Consider the following 10,034-nt stretch of genomic DNA (forward strand, 5'->3'; position numbering starts at 1 on the left):
TTAACTGCCGTAAAATATAGGTTTTCATTTTAGAATTTAGTTGGCCTACGTATTTACATTTTTAGAAATTGGGAAAGCTTAAGGAATTAGGCATTCTCTGTTTGTTGCTCATTTAAAGTTATGTCTCTGCCAAGTGTTCTGCTTTATGTGTTCATGGAGTTCAGCTTCCTGTTTGTAGCTGATATTCTGAAGACTTTTGTGTGACAGACTGCTCTGCTGACTTTTGTTCATAAACGTGAAAGGTGAGTGTTTAAATAACCAAAACTAAAACCAAACTAAACCATAGTTAGCTAGCTTGTGGTAGCTTGTAAATTCATTGTACACAGCTACACATTACAAAATGTGTTCAAGGAGCCTCAAGCAGTGTACAAACGTCCTCCAAACTTCAGACAAATGCTACTAAAATCTGATATGATTTCACCCAAAAGCAGTACATTTTTATACCCTTCAAAGTATTGCTGCGGGTCATGTGCAAAATGTGATTTTCCTTATAAATGTAAAACTTATGCACACCCAAACACAGGGAAGATTATGAAAATCAAAGGGACAGTTACAGGCTCCATGTTTGGTAATGTAGGAAAAAGATCTAGAGCATTAAAGACTCGGACATTGGAACACAGGAGCAATATCAGAAACAGAGACTTAAGACACCTTGTAGCTGCCCATTTTAAAGAAGTGCAGTACCCCATCTCCCTTCCAAAATATATTGGGAGAGCAAGTGAAGCTCCCAAAATGACAATGGATATTAACAGGCTGCTCCTACAAAGAGAAAGTTTTTATATTTATTCCTTAAAAACGCTGGCCCCAAGTGGCCTGAATCAAGAATTTGATATTAAACACTTCTTGTAATGGCATATCTACTGTATTTTAAATGTAATTTACTTGCCCAGTGATAACATATGATTGATGGACTTGGGTAATAGCTTATTTTATATGACGTACAATGCATATTGTGTTATATATTGTGCTATGTGGACATCTCCTATGGCTCACTTTTGGATTGGCCAATCAATCAGAAGGCAGAAGGTTTATATGGGAGTGGCACACAAAGAGAACCATGACCTGACGAAGATCCACTGATCGAAACATTGTCATTCTTTAAAAGCAATTCTGGAGTAAGTATGCAGGATTTGTCTAACTTTCTATATAGTAGCCTTGCACCAGTGATGTGTGTAAAGCTATACCTTTTACGATACACAGCTGCACATATCCTGAAAAGAAAAAAAAAAAAAAAAAGACGGCCCATAGACTGTGTCTGTGTGTCTGTCCCCCTTTCTTACTTTCTTGGGAGTTGTAAAAGAATTTGTACTGAAGGTGGCAATGAAATAAATTTCCTCACTCCTTTGTGCCTCCCTTTGTGGGTTAAGCAGCAAAAGAAAGATTTTTTTTTTTCTTTTGTTATGGATCCTACTTTGATTATTGAGGGACTACACAGACATCTTTAATGTGAGTATTACATTTGTATAGATCTCTGCCCAGGTAAATATGCACACAAAAGTCAAAATAACTAATAAACTGACCAACAAGACAGGAGGAAGCACAACAGAGGCCAAGAGTAACAAAAGTACTTTTTTATTTGGATCCAGACCTTCAATTAGACCTTCAATTAGAGTAACCAATAAGTAATGTGACTATATAAGGACAAGGACATTATGATGCAAGCACAGAGGCTTAATAATCATTAACAGTGACTGATGTTTTGTGGGTTGCTGTCTGTGCAGAGACTGATGGGACTATGCCACATTTGTACAGTTTTAAGGTTTACAAACAATCTCTCGCACTATTTGTCTTTTTAGTTTATCTTTCACAGGTAATCTTTCACACACACACACACACACACGCATGCACCCCCCCCACACACACACACACCATTTCTTGCTCTTTTGCAAACTTTATTATTATTCAAGAGAAAATGGTGATTCTACTATTTCAAGTTTGTTGAAACTAGCTTGAAATATTTATTGCTTTAGAAAACAAATATGAAAAAAGTAAAAAGTAAAAGTAAAATACATTCTTTTGCAGTTAGGTGTGAAGATGAGCATGTATTGCTGGTGTGATGTTTCTTACTGTTACAACTGTACCTCTCACAAATTGTGGAAAATATTTTATAGGTTGTAAGATAACACACAATCTGGTAATGTTTGTTCCTAAGTGTTTCTCTGTTACAATCATTCAGGGTTTGTAAATATCTTTATTATGTGACTAAAACTACAAACAAAAGCATGAAAAATATATGACTAAACAAAACTCCAATACTCACTTTTTGGCACCATGGGTATGTGGTTTATGCAGTAAAACATGTCAAAATCATTGTCCAGGTCCAGAGATGCATTTTCATACATTTATTTCAATGTGGGCTGGCAAATAAGCAAGTTTATATGGTCAGACCTAATTGCTGGATCTCCTGCTGACTGATTAAAAAACATAGGTCCACCCAGATTCACTCTGGTCTACCTCTGCTACCCACCTATGTCATCTGGGCTCTCCACAGACTAAACCAGAATCAGGAAAGGTGCAAGCAAATTAGACCAAAAAAACAAAACAACAACAAAAAACAAACTAACAAAACAAACAAAACATTAACATACCCAAATGATATATTAAATATACAAATTAACCAAAAATGCATTGACATACAAATTTCATGAAACAAAAAGAACAAATCATCGAATAAACAAAATTAGGCAAATAGTGTCTACATGAAGACCTGGACTGGCAAATATTTTGGTGTCTTTCAAGTCTTGACTGAAAGTCGAGGTGACATTACTATGCAGAATATTTTGAGTTTAGACTTTCTATATTATTACAAAGCAAATCAATATTGTTTATGTCTTCCATTTAGGTATATTGGTAACATCTGTAAAAAAAAAAATGTATATCTGACCCTGCTGAATAACCTCTCAACGTGTTTATTGGTTTTGGTTAAAGATGTATATTTTAAATCTTCACTAAGAATGAGGATTTTGACAGGTAAATTAATTCACAAGTTTAAATGTATGTATTATTATTATTATTATTATTATTATTATTATTATTATTATTATTTTATGTTCATAATTAAGATGCATTGTGATAATTCCCCTTTATCTATACTAGCAAAACTCACGTATTTCTAACAATAAAGTCAATATTATTAGACATATATTGACTGCTTCGATTACTGAATTTAACCTGAAAAACTATTTAATGTATTCTTTACTTGAATAGGGACAGACAACAAACACAGATCAACAAGTGAGTCATCTGAAGCAGGTATCACAGTGTTTACAGCCAAGGATACACACTCGGATTCCACCAGCAGGCGTCTCAACGCACTGGCTCGAACATGCTTGTGAGTTAAACACTTGGTGCCGCTGTGGACCAACAGAACTCCCATATCTCCACCCACCGCTGGAAGAACAGCATCACGGTGACACCAAAGGCCGCGGAAGATTGGGAAATGCTGGTTTCGGAATTTAACTGAGGAATATTTAATTCAGGGATTACTGACTACAAATTGTAATAATCGTTGCATTTAGTCCAAGTGGCAGTTCCCGAGCGCGTCAAGATGAGCTGTGGTAAAGGTGTCTTTGTGACTTGCTCGGTGTGTTTTTTTCTAACATTACCCGCTGTTCATAGCGACCTGAGCTACTCCGTTCCTGAGGAAATAAGGATAAACCATGTCATTGGAAATGTTGCAAAGGATCTCGGCCTGGACATTGGGACAATTTCATCGCGGAAAGCTCGTTTGGATTTTGAAGACAAGCAGTTCTGTGACATCAATCTGGTTACGGGGGATTTGATCGCATCCGAAAGAATAGACCGGGAAGCCCTTTGTAACAAAGCAACGTGTGTTTTAAAAGCCGATCTCATAATGGAAAATCCTTTGGAGCTACACCGCGTGAGTCTTAATGTTCAGGATATAAATGATAATTCGCCAACATTTAAAAAGAATTTGATTGAACTGGAAATACAAGAATCAACAGAAAAAGGAAGCCGTTTTTCCCTTGAAGAAGCGCACGATGCAGACATGGGGCAGAATGGAGTTCAAAGATATATTCTTCAGAAAAACGAAAACTTCATCCTTTCCTCCGATAATAAAGTCGAGTTACTCTTGGAAAATAAACTGGATAGAGAAAAACAGAAAAACATGAATTTGACTCTGACAGCTTTTGATGGCGGTTCTCCTCAGAGATCAGGCACTGTAGTTGTACACATCACTGTATTAGATGCCAACGACAACGCGCCCGTGTTCAGCCAAACCGTTTATAAAGCCAGTCTGCCCGAAAATGCCCCAGTGGATACGGTAGTGTTGAAGGTTAGCGCCACAGACGCAGATGAGGGTATACACGGAGATGTGACGTATGATTTGGGCCATCAAACTAAATCTGATGCGTTTTCTATTGATGCTCAGACTGGCGAAGTTCGTGTCAATGGTCCTATTGATTTTGAAGAAAATGACAAATTTGAATTGAGGGTCGAGGCTAAAGACGGACTTGGACTATACTCATTTTCAAAAGTAATGATTGATGTTATTGATATCAATGACAATGTACCAATCATAAATATAAAATCTGTGTCAAATCAAATACAAGAAAATGCCCCATCTGGAACTGAGATTGGCATAATAAATGTACAGGACAAAGACTCTGGCATTAATAGTAAAGTTCACTGCTCCATTCAACGAAATGTCCCTTTTAAACTTGTGCATTCTTTCAAAAACTATTATTCTCTAGTGACCACAGAACAGCTGGACCGTGAGCTAGTGTCTGATTACAACATTACAATCAGTGCCACTGACGAGGGCTCTCCCCCTCTGTCCTCCTCTAAAACTGTCCACTTAACTGTAGCTGACATCAATGACAACCCTCCTGTGTTTGAGGAGCAGTCCTACAGCGCACATGTGACTGAAAACAACAAACCTGGCTCCACTTTATGTTCTGTTGCTGCTCGAGACCCAGACTGGAGACAAAACGGGACAGTGGTTTATTCTCTGTTACCTGGTGAGGTGAATGGGGCCCCAGTGTCCTCCTATGTCTCTGTTAATGGAGACACAGGGGTGATCCATGCTGTGAGGGCTTTTGATTATGAACACTTCAGGAGTTTTAAAGTCCATGTGATGGCCAGAGACAATGGCTCTCCTCCACTCAGCAGCAACGTGACAGTCACTGTGTTTATATCTGATGTGAACGACAACTCTCCTCAAATACTGTACCCCACCCCGGAGGGGAACTCCTTCATGACTGAACTGGTCCCTAAAGCTGCACATGCAGGCTCTCTGGTGTCCAAAGTGATAGCAGTGGACGCAGACTCTGGACAGAACGCCTGGCTGTCCTATCACATCGTCAAATCCACTGATCCTGGACTTTTTACTATTGGTCTCCACAGTGGAGAGATCAGGAGCCAGCGGGACATCTCTGAGTCTGACAGCATGAAACAGAACCTTATTGTGGCAGTGAAGGATAACGGACAGCCTCCTCTCTCTGCCACCTGCTCCATGTATTTACTGATCTCTGATAACTTGGCTGAAGTGCCTGAACTCAAGGACATTTCTTATGATGAGAGGGACTCCAAGCTGACATCCTATCTGATCATTGCACTGGTGTCAGTGTCCACATTTTTCCTCACCTTCATTATTATTGTCCTGGGTGTGAGGTTCTGTCGCAGGAGGAAGCCCAGACTGTTGTTTGATGGAGCAGTTGCAATCCCCAGTGGTTATCTGCCTCCTAATTATGCAGATGTTGACGGCACAGGAACTTTACGCAGCACTTACAACTATGATGGATACATGACAACTGGATCCAGGACAAGTGACTTTAAGTTTGTCTCGTCCTACAATGACAACACACTGCCTGCAGATCAGACACTGAGGAAAAGCCCCACTGACTTCTCTGATGTCTTTGGAGATTGTGATGTCTCTCCTGAGGTAGGAACAATGTGTCAACAATATTTCTTAAATTTTCTTCATGTTTTAACTTAAAAGTGATTACTACCTCTTCTGTCTGTCATTAACAGAGTTTGTGATTATATAATTGGACTATATTTACCACTTCTTTCTCACCGCAGTTTAATTGTTTTTTATTGATTCAGACCTTTATGTTTACTCAAGAGATTGCAACGATTTTCATTTTCTTTTTGTTCTGTTTTCTCTTTTTTAAAATCAATGATTAAGAATGAGAGGATGCTGGGAGTGTTCACTGGATCTTGATAGAAAAGTGAATACATGCATGCACTAGTAGACACCAGGTGCTCTTCTAAAGCAAAAAGAGAGGGAATCAAACATTTCCCACCAGGGAAAAACAATGACAGGTAACATGTGGTATTTGCTTGAATTCTAACTAGAACAGATTATGAATATTTACTTTCAGATCTGTAACACTGTAATAATGATGTTGCACATGAATTAAGGCTGTATTAATTTAATTATATCGACTGAGTCAGTAGAATTGATCTGGCTTGGACATAATTTGTGTGATTTCACAGAAAGGAATATGACTTCCAGAAAGGTCATATTTCCAACTGTGAATCTGTGACTGAATACAGCAAATGAAGTCAGTTTTTTTATATATATCACTGGCTCCTTGTGGATGTGAGTGAAGTAAAAACATCCATGAAGACTGAATATGGATCTGTTTATGCAGACTCTGGTCAATGACAATTGCAGAGATTCTTCTATAACTGTTCATTTCTTAAGCCTTCACAGTATGGTCTGGGTCAACTTTGACCTAGACCAAGAATTTCCTTATGGTAAGTGTATATACCAAATTTTAAACTACAGATCTATTCAGAATGTTGTTACGGCTCGCGGCCTGTCTCCAGCTCCGCATCGCCTGGTGCTCCCCGTTTGTTTTACCGCGTATATCTTCCATATTTGCATGTCCTGTGTGGTACCTGATATCTGATTGGTGGGGCGTGGTTCCGTCGCTGTGAGCTGGTTCCGACGTTCATTGTGCTGTGGTTTGACTGACGTCCCGTTCCTCCAATCCCTTCCCTACACATCCATCGCCTCGACCAATAAAAGTGCTTTGCGCCTGTCCCTCCTGGCGGCTGGATGGCAGTTTCAGTTCGCCACTCTCACTGACACACGTTCGCTAGTTGTCTCCCTTGTTATTGTAAAGTGTGTGTGTTTATTTGGTCTGTATCGACCTATATTTTTTGTTAGTATTGCCAGTTTGGCTCGGCCCTTGGGCAGTTTATATATATATATATATATATATAATATATATATAATATATATATATATATATATATATATATATATATATATATATTATATTTGTTTGATGTTAACTTATCCCATTCTAGGAGTTGTTTAGTTACCCTTGGAAACTCAGATTTATTAAGTGTGTAACACCTTTTTTGTTATTGTACTTACTTACATTCACTTTATAAAAGCCATTTACTTTACGTTCATATTGGGTTTGTGTTACTTTCCTTTGTCCCTAGCACTGGGTTGTAACAAATGTCTAAATAGACCGTCCCACATTAATAAATATATGTAATATATTAATATAATGTTTCAGAGAGCAGGGAGAGCATATTTTTGTATTTTAAAACACTTCGTTTTTTGGAGAAAAAACATCTACTATCACAAGTATCATAGTCCTGTTTTATAAAATACATTAAAAAAGTATACAATTTTAAAATATTTTAATTTTTGTGTATTTTGGCAAAATTTAGGAAAAGTCATGAAATTTCAAGATCAACGAATGATGCTTAGTGTATTTTTACTACTGTTGAATGTCCAAAACGGGTCAAATTTGACCTGGACAGTACATAAGGGTTAATTATAGGGCACTGCATGAACCCTGTTGCACAAGTGCAGCAATTGTGAATCTTGCCCTAAGCCTAGAAACTAACGGGACTTGGAAAATCAAATGGTCTGTGTACGGTTACTTTTCAGGCAATTTTCTTTTTTTTTAGGTTCAGGCTTACATTGTCTTAGAGCGCGAACACACACATGCACAGTCAGTCCATGATGATGAGCTTTTATATACCTGTTGTATTCTATATACTAATTATATGTTGTATATATTTTGTAGACTGCAGCAAAGATGAATATTCAACCAGAATTTCAATCACAAAGTAAAAGTGATTATCTTTTTTTTTTTTCTTTTTTTTTTCTTTTACAAGGACCGGCTGTTTGTACATATGGTTTGATACAACAGCACATCATGATTGTTGCTATTTCTTCATTTTCAATGAAATATTTTGATTATACAAATTCAGAAAGCATCATTATTAGTAGTAATTGGATGTTATTTTTTGGTTGGCTCAAACTGCAGTTTAAGCACAAATGTTCAGTATTTCAGATATTTAAGATTTAGGTGTTGTCTAAATAATCTCTCTGCAAGGTTACTCATCAAATTATGTAACTGACTGGCTTTGTCCACGCTGCAAGAATGTGTAGATAAAGTGTTCAAGTTATTTTGTTTCCATCAGATCAATTTGTGTGTGCTACAAACACATTGAAAATGTGACCGTCTAAATGAGGCTAATCTACACGATGGCCCATCTTTCCACTGTGCATGTTTTTGAAGGTGTTCATGTAGTAGGAAACAAACAAACAAGCAAGCAAGCAAAGAAACAAACAAGCAAAATTTTAAGAGCCATTACTCTTTACACCAACGTAAATACAACTTTTACAAAAGAACAATACAGATTATGTTATCAGTCTCTGAGAGAGGTTTGTGTTTTTGCTCTTTTGACTGATTATTGAATTCTGTTACAATATACAGATTTTCTGTTAATATGTCAACTTGGTTTATACATAGTTAAAAAAAAATTAACACCAAATACTAATTTCTCAACAGTAACAGTCTTCACTGTTTCCCTGTAGAATTAAGTGTTATTCAGTTTTGTTCTTTCAATTCTGGACTTAAGCAAAAACAGGATTAAGCAGCAAACGTTTTCCCGCCTGAGTGCAGTCTTTATAGAGACTTGTCTGCTATGGCAACGTCTCTGAGACTAGTGTACATATATTTAATTAATTTATGGCTCTTTTTTTAATCATATTACAAGTGGTCTCAGCCAAACGTTTTATTTAACAATCACAAAATATTTGAAGAAAAGAAAAGCACTTCACCCTTTTTATTTCACTATTATGAATCTTTTTTTTTTTTTTTTTTTTTTTTTCACATAAAATAAATTGTCCTTTCATCATTGTGGAATATTCATGATTCTTGAAAGATTTGGCTAAACGAGATTCACTTAATATCAAGTATATTTTCTAAAACTTGATTTAAAGATGAATAGTTTTACATAGTTAATTAATACATGAACGTGACAATGTACCTTTGAGTTATGAATACAGAACACAATTGCTGTTACTTAAATTATACTCGTGGTGTCAGTGTTCACTAAAGAACGGCACGGCACGTAGATTCTCCTCCCTCCTTTGTCAGTTGCATCGACAGTTTTTGAGAGTAGTATAAGCTGCAGTTTAGGGATATACTGAGAACAACTGATTTGCTGTTATCAAACTATTTGTTTAAATTAAAATGCTCAGGGTCAGGATTTTGCTTTTATTTTCCATAACCTTTCCTCTTATCAAAGGGGACGTGAGTTATTCTATTCCAGAGGAAATGAAACGTGGATCCGTGATCGGAAATATCGCGAAGGATATTGGACTGGATTTGAACAGATTTTCCGCTCGCAGGGCGCGCGTGGACTCGAAGGACCAAGGGATCCAGTACTGCAGCGTGAACCTGAACACGGGAGAGCTGGTTGTTCAGGAGAGGATTGACAGAGAGGGCCTTTGTGCGAAGAAGACTTCATGTATTCTGAAACAGGAGCTCGTGCTGGAAAACCCTTTGGAGCTGCATCGCTTTAATATCCGCGTACAGGACATAAACGACAACGCACCACAGTTTAAAGGCAACACGCTTAAATTTGAGATCCGTGAATCGGCTGTTAAGGGAGCACGATATCCATTAGATGAAGCTTACGATGGAGACATTGGGGAAAATAGTGTTCAGGGTTACACCCTGCAAGACAACAAACACTTTGCACTGGACGTAAAAACAAAGAGCAATGGCCGAAAGTATAGTGAATTA

This window comes from Boleophthalmus pectinirostris, unplaced genomic scaffold (assembly GCF_026225935.1).
Source record: "Boleophthalmus pectinirostris isolate CB_2022bp ecotype Guang Dong unplaced genomic scaffold, ASM2622593v1 HiC_scaffold_23, whole genome shotgun sequence".
Lineage (NCBI taxonomy): Eukaryota > Metazoa > Chordata > Actinopteri > Gobiiformes > Gobiidae > Boleophthalmus > Boleophthalmus pectinirostris.